Source organism: Ambystoma mexicanum, chromosome 13 (assembly GCF_040938575.1).
Source record: "Ambystoma mexicanum isolate Mex_15411 chromosome 13, UKY_AmexF1_1, whole genome shotgun sequence".
Classification (NCBI taxonomy): Eukaryota; Metazoa; Chordata; class Amphibia; order Caudata; family Ambystomatidae; genus Ambystoma; species Ambystoma mexicanum.
The window spans coordinates 307836314-307856896 of NC_090938.1; positions in this window are offsets into that span (position 1 = coordinate 307836314).

Sequence of the window (20583 nt, forward strand, 5' to 3'; positions counted from 1 at the left end):
GTCTGAACCTCTCCCCGACCTGTTCGAAAGCGGTCCTTCAGATAGCTCCTTTGAGGGTGTCCGAGGGACCCCTCACCTGACTTCTGATCAGCAGGCTGAGGTGAAAAGTTTGCTTAGGCAGTTTTCCCCCCTGTTTTCACAGTCCCCTGGTTTGACACCTTGGTGGAAACATAACATAGACACAGGAGACAGTGTACCTACCAAAAGTAGGGGATACAGGATGTCAGACAAAGTACGGTCTTATATTAAGACCGAGGTCAACAAGATGTTAGACCTTGGGGTGATTGAACCCTCTAGTAGTCCTTGGTCCAGCCCTGTGGTTTTCGTTCCAAAGGCAGGCACTTCTGAATTGAGGTTCTGCGTGGATTACAGGGCTCTGAATGCTGTCACCAAGACAGATGCACACCCCTTGCCTCGAACAGATGAGCTGGTGCATACATTGGGTGCCTCCAAGTACCTCAGCACGTTTGACCTCACTGCTGGCTATTGGCAAATAGCTTTAGCAGAACATGCCAAGGAGAAGACAGCGTTTTCTACTCCAGACGGCCTTTACCAATTCCGGGTAATGCCGTTCGGGTTGAAGAATGCACCTGCCACTTTCCAGAGGCTTGTGCATCATGTTTTGAATGGGTTGGACGAATTCTGTCTTGCATATCTGGACGATATAGCAGTTTTCAGTGCCACCTGGGAAGACCATGTGAAACACTTCGGGATTGTGCTCCAGGCTCTTCAGAAAGCACACTTGACCATAAAGGCTAGTAAATGCCAGATTGGACAAGGCTCAGTGTTTTACCTTGGACATGAAGTAGGTGGATGGAGGATACAGCCTCTACCCAGTAAAGTACAAGCAGTACAAGACTGGCCTACCCCCACTACACAAACCCAAGTGAGAGCCTTCTTAGGACTCACGGGGTATTACCGCAATTTTGTGGCAGACTATGGCACCATAGCTGCCCCTCTGACTGCCCTCACAACTCTGAAGAAACCCAAGAAGGTAACTTGGACCGACGAGTGTGAGAAGGCCTTCAATGGCTTAAAAGACTCCTTGTGCCAGGCCCCTGTCCTCAGGGCCCCTGATTATCAAAGACCTTTTATCGTGCAGACGGACGCCTCTGACACTGGGATAGGAGCTGTACTATCGCAAGTAGATGCGAAGGGTAAGGAACACCCTATTGGTTTTATTAGTCGCCAGTTTAAGGACAGAGAACTCAGATGGTCCACGGTAGAGAAAGAATGTTTCTCTGTTGTGTGGGCCCTAAGGAAGCTGAGGCCCTACCTCTATGGGACCCACTTCACTGTGCAAACTGACCATAAGCCCTTAAAGTGGCTAATAAACATGAAGGGGGAGAATCCAAAGTTGCTTAGGTGGTCCATAAGTCTACAAGGCTTCGACTTCACTATTGAGCATAGGCCAGGTGTCCAACATAGCAATGCTGATGGGTTGTGCAGAATGTTTAACCGACCTGAACAAGAGACTCATCCAGGGGTGGATTAGTTCCCCCTGTCCATAGTCTGGGAGGGGCGAGTGTTAGGAAAGATTTCGTAATTGTAGGTAATTTTCCTTCCATGTGGCAACCCCTAAACTTTTTGCTGTTGTTTTTCACCTTGTTCTCGACTTTGCCAGAGAAGTGCAGCCTTCTGCCTCACTCCTCTGGGCTTTCGCTCCTTTCTTACGGGGAAACTGTCATGCCCTTAAGACAGTCAGTACCAGGAAACGCTCGTTTCCGTAGTTTCTTTTATCATGTTGCGGCTTTCGTGCAACATGACACAAGAGGGCACTGTAAGATAAGTTACTGCTCTCTTGGGTCTCTAGCCTTCTACAGGCCCTAGATACTCTTCCAGGATTGTAACTGATCGGTGCAAGTGATTCACGGACGGGAATGGTGGCAGCGATCGTTTATTGTGTTTTGAGCTCCTTTTGGCGTTCTTAGCGCATTTCTCGCGCTTAACCCAAAATGGTGGCCTAGAGCCCAAAATGGCCAGACCACGAGGCTCCTTTGTCCTGTCCGCTGACCATCTTGCTCCCTTCACCTTCCCCAGGTCGAGCCGACCTGGGGCCTTCCTTATTTGGGCATGTACTTTCCCGCGAAACACAGATGCTTTCGCGGGCTTCTACATGTCTTGTGTGTGCCTCCAGGATGTGGGCTGGGATGTCTGGTCCCAATACACATCCTGGGTGCCAGAGAGTCTAGGGTGGTGTGAATGCCTGGGACCACCGTGGTCCGTGATAGGTCCACGAATGGTGTGAGTGTTGATGAGCGGATCTCCCATTGGGTCCCCTCCGTTTAGGCGCGAAGGGAACCGTGGATAAGAGGGGGCTGGAAACACCACTACCATGTCGATCTCCTGAGTTCTCACGAACGAAGGAATACAGGAGCCAAGTATCCTGCAACCAAGAGGCTGAACCGAGGAATCGCTGGTGACCCGCTGAAGGACTGCTCCTCTGCACTGCTGTCGCCTTGTGAAACCCTTTTCACCTTTGATCGAACCAGAAGGCCTGTACTGGTACTTCGACCCTTGGAATAGCGGGGACAGCTATTCTCGGCATCTTCACCATCTCCTGCTAGTAAGCCTTCGGAAGCGTCTCTGGGCCATCCAGCAGACTGACCAGCCTACACAGGAGTCTTGCTCTGTAACCGCCGCCAGGTTGTGTAGTATATCGAGTCCTTGTCACTCTTACATGATTCGTACACTTGGCGTTCCCAGGTCTGAAGTGAGTAGTGTACATTTGGCTCAGATACACACCGCCGCTCCGTTGCCCTGCTGTGGTAACAAACTGTGCGGGTTCCTTCGTTTGGGACGTCTTTTACTCAACTCTGCTGCTGCAGACTCAACACGACGACGAGACATTGAGATATCACATCTCATGCTATAGGAAGGGTCTCAGGATTGGAATGGGAAGGACTTGGATATCACATCTCATGCTATAGGCAGGGTCTCAGGTTTGGAAAGGGAAGGAGTTGGATATCACATTTCATTTTAGAGGTAGGATCTCAGGTTTGGTATTAGAGGCATTGAGATATCACATCTCATGCTATCAGAAGGGTCTCAGGATTGGAATGGGAAGGAGTTGGATATCACATCTCATGTTATAGGAAGGATCTCAGGTTTGGTATTAGAAGCATTGAGATATCAAATCTCATGCTATCGGAAGTATCTCAGGTTTGGTATTAGAGGCATTGAGATATCACATCTCATGCTATCATAAGGGTCTCAGGATTGGAATGGGAAGGAGTTGGATATCACATCTCATGCTAAAGGGAGGGTCTCAGGTTTGGAAGGGGAAGGAATTGAATATCACATCACATGTTATAGGAAGGATCTCAGGTTTGGTATTAGAGGCATTGAGATATCACATCTCATGCTATCGGAAGGGTCTCAGGATTGGAATGGGAAGGAGTTGGATATCACATCTCATGCTATAGGAAGGGTCTCAGGTTTGGAACGGGAAGGAGTTGTATATCACATCTCATGTTATAGGAAGAGTCTCAGGTTTGGTATAAGCATTGAGATATCACATCTCTGCAATCGGAAGTGTCTCAGGATTGGAACGGGAAGGAGTTGGATATCCCATCTCATGTTATAGGACTGGTCTCAGGTTTGGTATTAGAAGCATTGAGATATCACATCGCATGCTGTAGGAAGGGTCTCAGGTTTGGAATGGGAAGGAATTGGATATCACATCTCATGTCATAGGAAGGATCTCAGGTTTGGTATTAGAAGCATTGAGATATCACATCTCATGCTATAGGAATGGTCTCAGGATTGGAATGGGAAGGAGTTGGATATTACATTCTTGCTATGGGAAGGGTCTCATGTTTGGAATTGGAAGGAGTTGGATATCACATCTCATGTTATAGGAAGGGTCTCAGGTTTGGTATAAGCATTGAGATATCACATCTCTGCTATCGGAAGTGTCTCAGGATTGGAATGGGAAGGAGTTGGATATCCCATCTCATGTTATAGGACGGGTCTCAGGTTTGTTATTAGAATCATTGAGATATCATATTGCATGCTATAGGAAGGGTCTAAGGATTGGAATGGGAAGGACTTGGATATCACATCTCATGCTATAGGTAGGCTCTCAGGTTTGGAAAGGGAAGGAGTTGGATATCACATTTCATGCTAGAGGTAGGATCTCAGGTTTGGTATTAGAGGCATTGAGATATCACATCTCATGCTATCAGAAGGGTCTCAGGATTGGAATGGGAAGGAGTTGGATATCACATCTCATGTTATAGGAAGGATCTCAGGTTTGGTATTAGAAGCATTGAGATATCACATCTCATGCTATCGGAAGTATCTCAGGTTTGGTATTAGAGGCATTGAGATATCACATCTCATGCTATCATAAGGGTCTCAGGATTGGAATGGGAAGGAGTTGGATATCACATCTCATGCTAAAGGGAGGGTCTCAGGTTTGGAAGGGGAAGGAATTGAATATCACATCACATGTTATAGGAAGGATCTCAGGTTTGGTATTAGAGGCATTGAGATATCACATCTCATGCTATCGGAAGGGTCTCAGGATTGGAATGGGAAGGAGTTGGATATCACATCTCATGCTATAGGAAGGGTCTCAGGTTTGGAATGGGAAGGAGTTGGATATCACATCTCATGTTATAGGAAGAGTCTCAGGTATGGTATAAGCATTGAGATATCACATCTCTGCAATCGGAAGTGTCTCAGGATTGGAACGGGAAGGAGTTGGATATCCCATCTCATGTTATAGGACTGGTCTCAGGTTTGGTATTAGAAGCATTGAGATATCACATCGCATGCTGTAGGAAGGGTCTCAGGTTTGGAATGGGAAGGAATTGGATATCACATCTCATGTCATAGGAAGGATCTCAGGTTTGGTATTAGAAGCATTGAGATATCACATCTCATGCTATAGGAATGGTCTCAGGATTGGAATGGGAAGGAGTTGGATATTACATTCTTGCTATGGGAAGGGTCTCATGTTTGGAATTGGAAGGAGTTGGATATCACATATGCTATAGGAAGGGTCTCAGGTTTGGAATGGGAAGGAGTTGGATATCACATCTCATGTTATAGGAAGGGTCTCAGGTTTGGTATAAGCATTGAGATATCACATCTCTGCTATCGGAAGTGTCTCAGGATTGGAATAGGAAGGAGTTGGATATCCCATCTCATGTTATAGGACGGGTCTCAGGTTTGTTATTAGAATCATTGAGATATCATATTGCATGCTATAGGAAGGGTCTAAGGATTGGAATGGGAAGGACTTGGATATCACATCTCATGCTATAGGTAGGCTCTCAGGTTTGGAAAGGGAAGGAGTTGGATATCACATTTCATGTTAGAGGAAGGATCTCAGGTTTGGTATTAGAGGCATTGAGATATCACATCTCATGCTATAGGAAGGGTCTCAGGATTGGAATGGGAAGGAGTTGGATATCACATCTCATGATAAAGGAAGGGTCTAAGGTTTGGAAGGGGAAGGATTTGGATATCACATCTCATGTTATAGGACGGGTCTCAGGTTTGGTATTAGAAGCATTGAGATATCAAGTCTCATGGTATAGGAAGGGTCTCAGAATTGGAATGGGAAGGAGTTGGATATCACATCTCAAGCTATAGGAAGGGTCTCAGGATTGGAATGGGAAGAAGTTTGATATCACATCTCATGCCATAGTATGGGTCTCAGGTTTGGTAGAAGCATTGGGATATCACATCTCATGCTATTGGAACGGTATCAGGATTGGATTTGGAAGGAGTTGGATATCACATCTCATGTTATAGGAAGGGTCTCAGGTTTGGTATAAGCATTGAGATATCACATCTCTGCTATCGGAAGTGTCTCAGGATTGGAATGGGAAGGAGTTGGATATCCCATCTCATGCTATAGGACGGGTCTCAGGTTTGTTATTAGAATCATTGAGATATCATATTGCATGCTGTAGGAAGGGTCTAAGGATTGGAATGGGAAGGACTTGGATATCACATCTCAAGCTTTAGGTAGGCTCTCAGGTTTGGAAAGGGAAGGTGTTGGATATCACATTTCATGTTAGAGGAAGGATCTCAGGTTTGGTATTAGAGGCATTGAGATATCACATCTCATGCTATAGGAAGGGTCTCAGGATTGGAATGGGAAGGAGTTGGATATCACATCTCATGCTATAGGAAGGGTCTCAGGTTTGGTATAAGCATTGAGATATCACATCTCATGCTATAGGAAGGGTCTCAGGATTGGAATGGGAAGGATATGTATATGACATCTCATGCCATAGGAAGGGTCTCAGGTTTGGTATAAGCATTGAGATATCACATCTCTGCTTTTGGAAGGGTCTCAGGATTGGAATGGGAAGGAGTTGGATATCCCATCTCATGTTATAGGAAGAGTCTCAGGTTTGGTATTAGAAGCATTGAGATATCACATCTCATGCTATAGGAAGTGTCTCAGGATTGGAATGTGAAGGACTTGGATATCACATCTCATGCTATAGGTAGGGTCTCAAGTTTGATATTAGAAGCATTGAGATATCACATCTCATGCTATAGGAAGGGACTCAGGATTGGAATGGGAAGGAGTTGGATATCACATCTCATGCTATAGGAAGGGTTATATCTCAATACTTCTAATACCAAACCTGAGATCCTTCCTATAACATGAGATGTGATATCCAAATCCTTATCTTCCAAACCTGAGACCCTCCCTTTAGCATGAGATGTGATATCCAACTCCTTCCCATTCCAATCCTGAGACTCTTCTGATAGCATAAGATATGATATCTCAATGCTTCTATACCAAACCTGAGATCCTTCTGATAGCATGAGATGTGATATCACAATACTTCTAATACCAAACCTGAGATCCTACCTCTAACATGGAATGTGATATCCAACTCTTTCCCCTTGCAAACCTGAGAGCCTTCCTATAGCATGAGATGTGATATCCAAGTCCTTCCCATTCCAATCCTGAGACCCTTCCTATAACATGAGATGTGATACCCAACTCCTTCCCATTCCAACCTGAGACCCTTCCTATAGCATGAGATGGGATATCCAACTCCTTCCAAATACAATCCCGATACCCTTCCGATAGCATGAGATGTGATATCCCAATGCTTCTACCAAACCTGAGACCCATACTATGGCATGAGATGTGATATCCAACTCCTTCCCATTCCAATCCTGAGACCCTTCCTATAGCTTGAGATGTGATATCCAACTCCTTCCCATTCCAATTCTGAGACCCTTCCTATACTATGAGACTTGATATCTCAATGCTTCTAATACCAAACCTGAGACCCGTAATATAACATGAGATGTGATATCCAAATCCTTCCCCTTCCAAACCTTAGACCCTTCCTTTATCATGAGATGTGATATCCAACTCCTTCCCATTCCAATCCTGAGACCCTTCCGATATCATGAGATGTGATATCTCAAAGCTTCTAATATCAAACTTGAGACCCTCCCTATAGCATGAGATGTGATATCCAAGTCCTTCCCATTCCAATCCTGAGACCCTTCCTATAGCATGAGATGTGATATCTCAATGCTTCTAATACCAAACCTGAGACCCTTCCTATAACATGAGATGGGAATATCCAACTCCTTCCCATTCCAATCCTGAGACCCTTCCGATAGCAGAGATGTGATATCTCAATGCTTATACCAAACCTGAGATCCTTCCTATAACATGAGATGTGATATCCAACTCCTTCCCATTCCAATCCTGAGACACTTCCTATAGCATGAGATGTGATATCTCACTGCTTATACCAAACCTGAGACCCTCCCATAGCATGAGATGTGATATCCAACTCCTTCCCATTCCAATCCTCAGACCCTTCCTATAGCATGAGATGTGATATCTCAATGCTTCTAATATCAAACTTGAGACCCTACCTATAGCATGAGATGTGATATCCAAGTCCTTCCCATTCCAATCCTGAGACACTTCCTATAGCATGAGATGTGATATCTCAATGCTTCTAATACCAAACCTGAGACTCTTCCTATAACATGAGATGGGATATCCAACTCCTTCCCATTCCAATCCTGAGACCCTTTTGATAGCAGAGATGTGATATCGCAATGTTTATACCAAACCTGAGACCCTTCCTACGGCATGAGATGTCATATTCAACTCCTTCCCATTCCAATCCTGAGACCCTTCCTATAGCATGAGATGTGATATCCAACTCCTTCCCATTCCAATCCTGAGACCCTTCCTATAGCATGAGATGTGATGTCTCAATGCTTCTAATACCAAACCTGAGATCCTTCCTATAACATGAGATGTGATATCCAACTCCTTCCATTCCAATCCTGGACCCTTCCTATAGCATGAGATGTGATATCTCAATGCTTATACCAAACCTGAGACCCTTCCTATAGCATGAGATGTGATATCCAACTCCTTCCCATTCCAATCCTGAGACCCTTCCTATAGCCTGAGATGTGATATCTCAATGCCTCTAATACCAAACCTGAGATCCTTCCTCTAACATGAAATGTGATATCCAACTCCTTCACTTTCCAAACCTGAGAGCCTATCTATAGCATGAGATGTGATATCCAAGTCCTTCCCATTCCAATCCTTAGACCCTTCCTACAGCATGCAATATGATATCTCAATGATTCTAATAAAAAACCTGAGACCCGTCCTATAACATGAGATGGGATATCCAACTCCTTCCCATTCCAATCCTGAGACACTTCCGATAGCAGAGATGTGATATCTCAATGTTTATACCAAACCTGAGACCCTTCCTATAACATGAGATGTGATATCCAACTCCTTCCCGTTCCAAACCTGAGACCCTTCCTTTAGCATGAGATGTGATATCCAGCTCCTTCCCATTCCAATCCTGAGACACTTCCGATAGCATGAGATGTGATATCTCAATGCTTCTAATATCAAAACTGAGACCCTCCCTATAGCATGATATGTGATATCTAAGTCCTTCCCATTCCAATCCTGAGACCCTTCCTATAGCATGAGATGTGATATCTCAATGCTTCTACCAAACCTGAGACCCTTCCTTTAGCATGAGATGTGATATCCAACTCCTTCCCATTCCAATCCTGAGACCCTTCCTATAGCATGAGAGGTGATATCTCAATACTTCTAATACCAAACCTGAGATCCTTCCGATAACATGAGATGTGATATCTCAATACTTCTAATACCAAACCTGAGATCCATCCTATAACATGAGATGTGATATCCAAATCCTTCCCCTTCCAAACCTGAGACCCGCCCTTTAGCATGAGATGTGATATCCAACTCCTTCCCATTCCAATCCTGAGACCCTTCTGATAGCATAAGATATGATATCTCAATGCTTCTATACCAAACCTGAGATCCTTCCGATAGCATGAGATGTTATATCTCAATACTTCTAATACCAAACCTGAGATCCTTCCTATAACATGAGATGTGATATCCAAATCCTTATCTTCCAAACCTGAGACCCTCCCTTTAGCATGAGATGTGATATCCAACTCCTTCCCATTCCAATCCTGAGACTCTTCTGATAGCATAAGATATGATATCTCAATGCTTCTATACCAAACCTGAGATCCTTCTGATAGCATGAGATGTGATATCACAATACTTCTAATACCAAACCTGAGATCCTACCTCTAACATGGAATGTGATATCCAACTCTTTCCCCTTGCAAACCTGAGAGCCTTCCTATAGCATGAGATGTGATATCCAAGTCCTTCCCATTCCAATCCTGAGACCCTTCCTATAACATGAGATGTGATACCCAACTCCTTCCCATTCCAACCTGAGACCCTTCCTATAGCATGAGATGGGATATCCAACTCCTTCCAAATACAATCCCGATACCCTTCCGATAGCATGAGATCTGATATCCCAATGCTTCTACCAAACCTGAGACCCATACTATGGCATGAGATGTGATATCAAACTCCTTCCCATTCTAATCCTGAGACCCTTCCTATAGCTTGAGATGTGATATCCAACTCCTTCCCATTCCAATTCTGAGACCCTTCCTATACCATGAGACTTGATATCTCAATGCTTCTAATACCAAACCTGAGACCCGTCCTATAACATGAGATGTGATATCCAAATGCTTCCCCTTCCAAACCTTAGACCCTTCCTTTATCATGAGATGTGATAGCCAAATCCTTTCCATTCCAATCTTGAGACCCTTCCGATATCATGAAATGTGATATCTCAATGCTTCTAATATCAAACTTGAGACCCTCCCTATAACATGAGATGGGAATATCCAACTCCTTCCCATTCCAATCCTGAGACCCTTCCGATAGCAGAGATGTGATATCTCAATGCTTATACCAAACCTGAGATCCTTCCTATAACATGAGATGTGATATCCAACTCCTTCCCATTCCAATCCTGAGAAACTTCCTATAGCATGAGATGTGATATCTCACTGCTTATACCAAACCTGAGACCCTTCCTATAGCATGAGATGTGATATCCAACTCCTTCCCATTCCAATCCTGAGACCCTTCCTATAGCATGAGATGTGATATCTCAATGCTTCTAATATCAAACTTGAGACCCTCCCTATAGCATGAGATGTGATACCCAAGTCCTTCCCATTCCAATCCTGAGACACTTCCTATAGCATGAGATGTGATATCCAACTGCTTCCCATTCCAATCCTGAGACCCTTCCTATAGCATGAGATGTGATATCTCTATGCTTCTAATACCAAACCTGAGATCCTTCCTCTAACATGAAATGTGATATCCAACTCCTTCCCTTTCCAAACCTAAGAGCCTATCTATAGCATGAGATGTGATATCCAAGTCCTTCACATTCCAACCCTTAGACCCTTCCTACAGCATGCAATATGATATCTCAATGATTCTAATAACAAACCTGAGACCCGTCCTATAACATGAGATGGGATATTCAACTCCTTCCCATTCCAATCCTGAGACTCTTCCGATAGCAGAGATGTGATATCTCAATGCTTATACCAAACCTGAGACCCTTCCTATAACATGAGATGTGATATCCAAATCCTTCCCGTTCCAAACCTGAGACCCTTCCTTTAGCATGAGATGTGATATCCAGCTCCTTCCCATTCCAATCCTGAGACACTTCCGATAGCATGAGATGTGATATCTCAATGCTTCTAATATCAAAACTGAGACCCTCCCTATAGCATGATATGTGATATCTAAGTCCTTCCCATTCCAATCCTGAGACCCTTCCTATAGCATGAGATGTGATATCTCAATGCTTCTACCAAACCTGAGACCCTTCCTTTAGCATGAGATGTGATATCCAACTCCTTCCCATTCCAATCCTGAGACCCTTCCTATAGCATGAGAGGTGATATCTCAATACTTCTAATACCAAACCTGAGATCCTTCCGATAACATGAGATGTGATATCTCAATACCTCTAATACCAAACCTGAGATCCATCCTATAACATGAGATGTGATATCCAAATCCTTCCCCTTCCAAACCTGAGACCCGCCCTTTAGCATGAGATGTGATATCCAACTCCTTCCCATTCCAATCCTGAGACCCTTCTGATAGCATAAGATATGATATCTCAATGCTTCTATACCAAACCTGAGATCCTTCCGATAGCATGAGATGTTATATCTCAATACTTCTAATACCAAACCTGAGATCCTTCCTATAACATGAGATGTGATATCCAAATCCTTATCTTCCAAACCTGAGACCCTCCCTTTAGCATGAGATGTGATATCCAACTCCTTCCCATTCCAATCCTGAGACTCTTCTGATAGCATAAGATATGATATCTCAATGCTTCTATACCAAACCTGAGATCCTTCTGATAGCATGAGATGTGATATCTCAATACTTCTAATACCAAACCTGAGATCCTACCTCTAACATGAAATGTGATATCCAACTCTTTCCCCTTGCAAACCTGAGAGCCTTCCTATAGCATGAGATGTGATATCCAAGTCCTTCCCATTCCAATCCTGAGACCCTTCCTATAACATGAGATGTGATACCCAACTCCTTCCCATTCCAACCTGAGACCCTTCCTATAGCATGAGATGGGATATCCAACTCCTTCCAAATACAATCCCGATACCCTTCCGATAGCATGAGATCTGATATCCCAATGCTTCTACCAAACCTGAGACCCATACTATGGCATGAGATGTGATATCAAACTCCTTCCCATTCTAATCCTGAGACCCTTCCTATAGCTTGAGATGTGATATCCAACTCCTTCCCATTCCAATTCTGAGACCTTTCCTATACCATGAGACTTGATATCTCAATGCTTCTAATACCAAACCTGAGACCCGTCCTATAACATGAGATGTGATATCCAAATGCTTCCCCTTCCAAACCTTAGACCCTTCCTTTATCATGAGATGTGATAGCCAACTCCTTTCCATTCCAATCTTGAGACCCTTCCGATATCATGAAATGTGATATCTCAATGCTTCTAATATCAAACTTGAGACCCTCCCTATAACATGAGATGGGAATATCCAACTCCTTCCCATTCCAATCCTGAGACCCTTCCGATAGCAGAGATGTGATATCTCACTGCTTATACCAAACCTGAGACCCTTCCTATAGCATGAGATGTGATATCCAACTCCTTCCCATTCCAATCCTGAGACCCTTCCTATAGCATGAGATGTGATATCTCAATGCTTCTAATATCAAACTTGAGACCCTCCCTATAGCATGAGATGTGATACCCAAGTCCTTCCCATTCCAATCCTGAGACACTTCCTATAGCATGAGATGTGATATCCAACTGCTTCCCATTCCAATCCTGAGACCCTTCCTATAGCATGAGATGTGATATCTCTATGCTTCTAATACCAAACCTGAGATCCTTCCTCTAACATGAAATGTGATATCCAACTCCTTCCCTTTCCAAACCTAAGAGCCTATCTATAGCATGAGATGTGATATCCAAGTCCTTCACATTCCAACCCTTAGACCCTTCCTACAGCATGCAATATGATATCTCAATGATTCTAATAACAAACCTGAGACCCGTCCTATAACATGAGATGGGATATCCAACTCCTTCCCATTCCAATCCTGAGACTCTTCCGATAGCAGAGATGTGATATCTCAATGCTTATACCAAACCTGAGACCCTTCCTATAACATGAGATGTGATATCCAAATCCTTCCCGTTCCAAACCTGAGACCCTTCCTTTAGCATGAGATGTGATATCCAGCTCCTTCCCATTCCAATCCTGAGACACTTCCGATAGCATGAGATGTGATATCTCAATGCTTCTAATATCAAAACTGAGACCCCCCCTATAGCATGATATGTGATATCTAAGTCCTTCCCATTCCAATCCTGAGACCCTCCCTATAGCATGAGATGTGATATCCAACTCCTTCCCATTCCAATCCTGAGACCCTTCCTATAGCATGAGATATGATATCTCAATACTTCTAATACCAAACTTGAGATCCTTCCGATAACATGAGATGTGATATCCAAATCTTTCCCCTTCCAAACCTGAGACCCTCCCTTTAGCATGAGATGTGATATCCAACTCCTTCCTATTCCAATCCTGAGACTCTTCTGATAGCATGAGATGTGATATCTCAATGCTTCTAATACCAAACCTGAGATCCTTCCGATAGCATGAGATGTGATATCTCAATGCTTCTAATACCAAACCTGAGATCCTTCCTATAACATGAGATGTGATATCCAAATCCTTCCCCTTCCAAACCTGAGACCCTCCCTTTAGCATGAGATGTGATATCCAACTCCTTCCCATTCCATTCCTGAGACCCTTCTGATAGCATGAGATGTGATATCTCAATGCCTCTAATACCAAACCTGAGATCCTACCTCTAACATGAAATGTGATATCCAACTATTTCCCCTTCCAAACCTGAGAGCCTTCCTATAGCATGAGATGTGATATCCAAGTCCTTCCCATTCCAATCCTGAGACCCTTCCTATAGCTTGAGATGTGATATCCAACTCCTTCCCATTCCAATTCTGAGACCCTTCCTATAACATGAGATGGGAATATCCAACTCCTTCCCATTCCAATCCTGAGACCCTTCCGATAGCAGAGATGTGATATCTCAATGCTTATACCAAACCTGAGATCCTTCCTATAACATGAGATGTGATATCCAACTCCTTCCCATTCCAATCCTGAGACACTTCCTATAGCATGAGATGTGATATCTCACTGCTTATACCAAACCTGAGACCCTTCCCATAGCATGAGATGTGATATCCAACTCCTTCCCATTCCAATCCTCAGACCCTTCCTATAGCATGAGATGTGATATCTCAATGCTTCTAATATCAAACTTGAGACCCTACCTATAGCATGAGATGTGATATCCAAGTCCTTCCCATTCCAATCCTGAGACACTTCCTATAGCATGAGATGTGATATCTCAATGCTTCTAATACCAAACCTGAGACTCTTCCTATAACATGAGATGGGATATCCAACTCCTTCCCATTCCAATCCTGAGACCCTTTTGATAGCAGAGATGTGATATCTCAATGTTTATACCAAACCTGAGACCCTTCCTACGGCATGAGATGTCATATTCAACTCCTTCCCATTCCAATCCTGAGACCCTTCCTATAGCATGAGATGTGATATCCAACTCCTTCCCATTCCAATCCTGAGACCCTTCCTATAGCATGAGATGTGATGTCTCAATGCTTCTAATACCAAACCTGAGATCCTTCCTATAACATGAGATGTGATATCCAACTCCTTCCATTCCAATCCTGGACCCTTCCTATAGCATGATATGTGATATCTCAATGCTTATACCAAACCTGAGACCCTTCCTATAGCATGAGATGTGATATCCAACTCCTTCCCATTCCAATCCTGAGACCCTTCCTATAGCCTGAGATGTGATATCTCAATGCCTCTAATACCAAACCTGAGATCCTTCCTCTAACATGAAATGTGATATCCAACTCCTTCACTTTCCAAACCTGAGAGCCTATCTATAGCATGAGATGTGATATCCAAGTCCTTCCCATTCCAATCCTTAGACCCTTCCTACAGCATGCAATATGATATCTCAATGATTCTAATAAAAAACCTGAGACCCGTCCTATAACATGAGATGGGATATCCAACTCCTTCCCATTCCAATCCTGAGACACTTCCGATAGCAGAGATGTGATATCTCAATGCTTATACCAAACCTGAGACCCTTCCTATAACATGAGACGTGATATCCAACTCCTTCCCGTTCCAAACCTGAGACCCTTCCTTTAGCATGAGATGTGATATCCAGCTCCTTCCCATTCCAATCCTGAGACACTTCCGATAGCATGAGATGTGATATCTCAATGCTTCTAATATCAAAACTGAGACCCTCCCTATAGCATGATATGTGATATCTAAGTCCTTCCCATTCCAATCCTGAGACCATTCCTATAGCATGAGATGTGATATCTCAATGCTTCTACCAAACCTGAGACCCTTCCTTTAGCATGAGATGTGATATCCAACTCCTTCCCATTCCAATCCTGAGACCCTTCCTATAGCATGAGAGGTGATATCTCAATGCTTCTAATACCAAACCTGAGACCCTTCCTATAACATGAGATGGGAATATCCAACTCCTTCCCATTCCAATCCTGAGACCCTTCCGATAGCAGAGATGTGATATCTCAATGCTTATACCAAACCTGAGATCCTTCCTATAACATGAGATGTGATATCCAACTCCTTCCCATTCCAATCCTGAGACACTTCCTATAGCATGAGATGTGATATCTCACTGCTTATACCAAACCTGAGACCCTTCCCATAGCATGAGATGTGATATCCAACTCCTTCCCATTCCAATCCTCAGACCCTTCCTATAGCATGAGATGTGATATCTCAATGCTTCTAATATCAAACTTGAGACCCTACCTATAGCATGAGATGTAATATCCAAGTCCTTCCCATTCCAATCCTGAGACACTTCCTATAGCATGAGATGTGATATCTCAATGCTTCTAATACCAAACCTGAGACTCTTCCTATAACATGAGATGGGATATCCAACTCCTTCCCATTCCAATCCTGAGACCCTTTTGATAGCAGAGATGTGATATCTCAATGTTTATACCAAACCTGAGACCCTTCCTACGGCATGAGATGTCATATTCAACTCCTTCCCATTCCAATCCTGAGACCCTTCCTATAGCATGAGATGTGATATCCAACTCCTTCCTATTCCAATCCTGAGACCCTTCCTATAGCATGAGATGTGATGTCTCAATGCTTCTAATACCAAACCTGAGATCCTTCCTATAACATGAGATGTGATATCCAACTCCTTCCATTCCAATCCTGGACCCTTCCTATAGCATGAGATGTGATATCTCAATGCTTATACCAAACCTGAGACCCTTCCTATAGCATGAGATGTGATATCCAACTCCTTCCCATTCCAATCCTGAGACCCTTCCTATAGCCTGAGATGTGATATCTCAATGCCTCTAATACCAAACCTGAGATCCTTCCTCTAACATGAAATGTGATATCCAACTCCTTCACTTTCCAAACCTGAGAGCCTATCTATAGCATGAGATGTGATATCCAAGTCCTTCCCATTCCAATCCTTAGACCCTTCCTACAGCATGCAATATGATATCTCAATGATTCTAATAAAAAACCTGAGACCCGTCCTATAACATGAGATGGGATATCCAACTCCTTCCCATTCCAATCCTGAGACACTTCCGATAGCAGAGATGTGATATCTCAATGTTTATACCAAACCTGAGACCCTTCCTATAACATGAGATGTGATATCCAACTCCTTCCCGTTCCAAACCTGAGACCCTTCCTTTAGCATGAGATGTGATATCCAGCTCCTTCCCATTCCAATCCTGAGACACTTCCGATAGCATGAGATGTGATATCTCAATGCTTCTAATATCAAAACTGAGACCCTCCCTATAGCATGATATGTGATATCTAAGTCCTTCCCATTCCAATCCTGAGACCCTTCCTATAGCATGAGATGTGATATCTCAATGCTCCTACCAAACCTGAGACCCTTCCTTTGGCATGAGATGTGATATCCAACTCCTTCCCATTCCAATCCTGAGACCCTTCCTATAGCATGAGAGGTGATATCTCAATACTTCTAATACCAAACCTGAGATCCTTCCGATAACATGAGATGTGATATCTCAATACTTCTAATACCAAACCTGAGATCCATCCTATAACATGAGATGTGATATCCAAATCCTTCCCCTTCCAAACCTGAGACCCTCCCTTTAGCATGAGATGTGATATCCAACTCCTTCCCATTCCAATCCTGAGACCCTTCTGATAGCATAAGATATGATATCTCAATGCTTCTATACCAAACCTGAGATCCTTCCGATAGCATGAGATGTGATATCTCAATACTTCTAATACCAAACCTGAGATCCTTCCTATAACATGAGATGTGATATCCAAATCCTTATCTTCCAAACCTGAGACCCTCCCTTTAGCATGAGATGTGATATGCAACTCCTTCCCATTCCAATCCTGAGACTCTTCTGATAGCATAAGATATGATATCTCAATGCTTCTATACCAAACCTGAGATCCTTCTGATAGCATGAGATGTGATATCTCAATACTTCTAATACCAAACCTGAGATCCTACCTCTAACATGAAATGTGATATCCAACTCTTTCCCCTTGCAAACCTGAGAGCCTTCCTATAGCATGAGATGTGATATCCAAGTCCTTCCCATTCCAATCCTGAGACCCTTCCTATAACATGAGATGTGATATCCAACTCCTTCCCATTCCAACCTGAGACCCTTCCTATAGCATGAGATGGGATATCCAACTCCTTCCAAATCCAATCCCGATACCCTTCCGATAGCATGAGATCTGATATCCCAATGCTTCTACCAAACCTGAGACCCATACTATGGCATGAGATGTGATATCAAACTCCTTCCCATTCTAATCCTGAGACCCTTCCTATAGCTTGAGATGTGATATCCAACTCCTTCCCATTCCAATTCTGAGACCCTTCCTATATCATGAAATGTGATATCTCAATGCTTCTAATATCAAACTTGAGACCCTTCCTATAACATGAGATGGGAATATCCAACTCCTTCCCATTCCAATCCTGAGACCCTTCCGATAGCAGAGATGTGATATCTCAATGCTTATACCAAACCTGAGATCCTTCCTATAACATGAGATGTGATATCCAACTCCTTCCCATTCCAATCCTGAGACACTTCCTATAGCATGAGATGTGATATCTCACTGCTTATACCAAACCTGAGACCCTTCCCATAGCATGAGATGTGATATCCAACTCCTTCCCATTCCAATCCTCAGACCCTTCCTATAGCATGAGATGTGATTTTATTTTATTTTATTTTATTTATTTGCATTTATAAAGCGCACAGAACTGCCCTGGGGCATCGTGGCGCTGTTACAGCAGACTTAGTCATGAACACAAGTGATATCTCAATGCTTCTAATATCAAACTTGAGACCCTACCTATAGCATGAGATGTGATATCCAAGTCCTTCCCATTCCAATCCTGAGACACTTCCTATAGCATGAGATGTGATATCTCACTGCTTATACCAAACCTGAGACCCTTCCTATAGCATGAGATGTGATATCCAACTCCTTCCCATTCCAATCCTGAGACCCTTCCTATAGCATGAGATGTGATATCTCAATGCTTCTAATATCAAACTTGAGACCCTCCCTATAGCATGAGATGTGATACCCAAGTCATTCCCATTCCAATCCTGAGACACTTCCTATAGCATGAGATGTGATATCCAACTGCTTCCCATTCCAATCCTGAGACCCTTCCTATAGCATAAGATGTGATATCTCTATGCGTCTAATACCAAACCTGAGATCCTTCCTCTAACATGAAATGTGATATCCAACTCCTTCCCTTTCCAAACCTAAGAGCCTATCTATAGCATGAGATGTGATATCCAAGTCCTTCACATTCCAACCCTTAGACCCTTCCTACAGCATGCAATATGATATCTCAATGATTCTAATAACAAACCTGAGACCCGTCCTATAACATGAGATGGGATATTCAACTCCTTCCCATTCCAATCCTGAGACTCTTCCGATAGCAGAGATGTGATATCTCAATGCTTATACCAAACCTGAGACCCTTCCTATAACATGAGATGTGATATCCAAATCCTTCCCGTTCCAAACCTGAGACTCTTCTGATAGCATGAGATGTGATATCTCAATGCTTCAAATACCAAACCTGAGATGCTTCCGATAGCATGAGATGTGATATCTCAATGCTTCTAATACCAAACCTGAGATCCTTCCTATAACATGAGATGTGATATCCAACTCTTTCCCCTTCCAAACCTGAGAGCCTTCCTATAGCATGAGATGTGATATCCAAGTCCTTCCCATTCCAATCCTGAGACCCTTCCTATAGCTTGAGATGTGATATCCAACTCCTTCCCATTCCAATTCTGAGACCCTTCCTATACTATGAGACTTGATATCTCAATGCTTCTAATACCAAACCTGAGACCCGTAATATAACATGAGATGTGATATCCAAATCCTTCCCCTTCCAAACCTTAGACCCTTCCTTTATCATGAGATGTGATATCCAACTCCTTCCTATTCCAATCCTGAGACCCTTCCGATATCATGAGATGTGATATCTCAAAGCTTCTAATATCAAACTTGAGACCCTCCCTATAGCATGAGATGTGATATCCAAGTCCTTCCCATTCCAATCCTGAGACCCTTCCTATAGCATGAGATGTGATATCTCAATGCTTCTAATACCAAACCTGAGACCCTTCTTATAACATGAGATGGGAATATCCAACTCCTTCCCATTCCAATCCTGAGACCCTTCCGATAGCAGAGATGTGATATCTCAATGCTTATACCAAACCTGAGATCCTTCCTATAACTTGAGATGTGATATCCAACTCCTTCCCATTCCAATCCTGAGACACTTCCTATAGCATGAGATGTGATATCTCACTGCTTATACCAAACCTGAGACCCTTCCCATAGCATGAGATGTGATATCCAACTCCTTCCCATTCCAATCCTCAGACCCTTCCTATAGCATGAGATGTGATATCTCAATGCTTCTAATATCAAACTTGAGACCCTACCTATAGCATGAGATGTGATATCCAAGTCCTTCCCATTCCAATCCTGAGACACTTCCTATAGCATGAGATGTGATATCTCAATGCTTCTAATACCAAACCTGAGACTCTTCCTATAACATGAGATGGGATATCCAACTCCTTCCCATTCCAATCCTGAGACCCTTTTGATAGCAGAGATGTGATATCTCAATGTTTATACCAAACCTGAGACCCTTCCTACGGCATGAGATGTCATATTCAACTCCTTCCCATTCCAATCCTGAGACCCTTCCTATAGCATGAGATGTGATATCCAACTCCTTCCCATTCCAATCCTGAGACCCTTCCTATAGCATGAGATGTGATGTCTCAATGCTTCTAATACCAAACCTGAGATCCTTCCTATAACATGAGATGTGATATCCAACTCCTTCCATTCCAATCCTGGACCCTTCCTATAGCATGAGATGTGATATCT